This window comes from Vombatus ursinus, unplaced genomic scaffold (genome assembly GCF_900497805.2).
Source record: "Vombatus ursinus unplaced genomic scaffold, bare-nosed wombat genome assembly UNPS02003292.1, whole genome shotgun sequence".
NCBI lineage: Eukaryota > Metazoa > Chordata > Mammalia > Diprotodontia > Vombatidae > Vombatus > Vombatus ursinus.
In genome coordinates this window covers 3,522,156-3,522,495 of record NW_020943070.1, presented here as the reverse complement: position 1 = coordinate 3,522,495, position 340 = coordinate 3,522,156, and the positions used below count along the sequence as shown (strand labels likewise).

Here is a 340-nt window from a genome sequence, read left to right as displayed (position 1 = left end):
CCCCTGTTCTCAACTCCTTCCTATCTCTGACATCCCCTGTTCTCAGGACCCTCCCAGCTTTGACCTTCCCTGTTCTCAGGCCCCTCCCAGCTCTGACATCCCCTGTTCTCAGCTCCTTCCTATCTCTGACATCCCCTGTTCTCAGGCCCCTCCCAGCTCTGACCCTGTTCTCAGGCCCCCCTCCCAGCTCTGACATCCCCTGTTCTCAGCTCCTTCCTACCTCTGACATCCCCTGTTCTCAGGCCCCTCCCAGCTCTGACATCCCCTGTTCTCAACTCCTTCCTATCTCTGATATCCCCTGTTCTCAGGACCCTCCCAGCTTTGACCTTCCCTGTTCTCA

At 57.4% G+C, this 340-nt stretch overlaps 1 protein-coding gene across 1 annotated transcript in view; it reads right to left on the bottom strand.

Moving 5' to 3' along the window:
* Nucleotides 1–340, bottom strand: part of BAIAP2L2 (BAI1 associated protein 2 like 2) — a 20,985-nt gene that overhangs the window by 4,423 nt on the left and 16,222 nt on the right. The gene's annotated exons all lie outside the window — the stretch shown is intronic.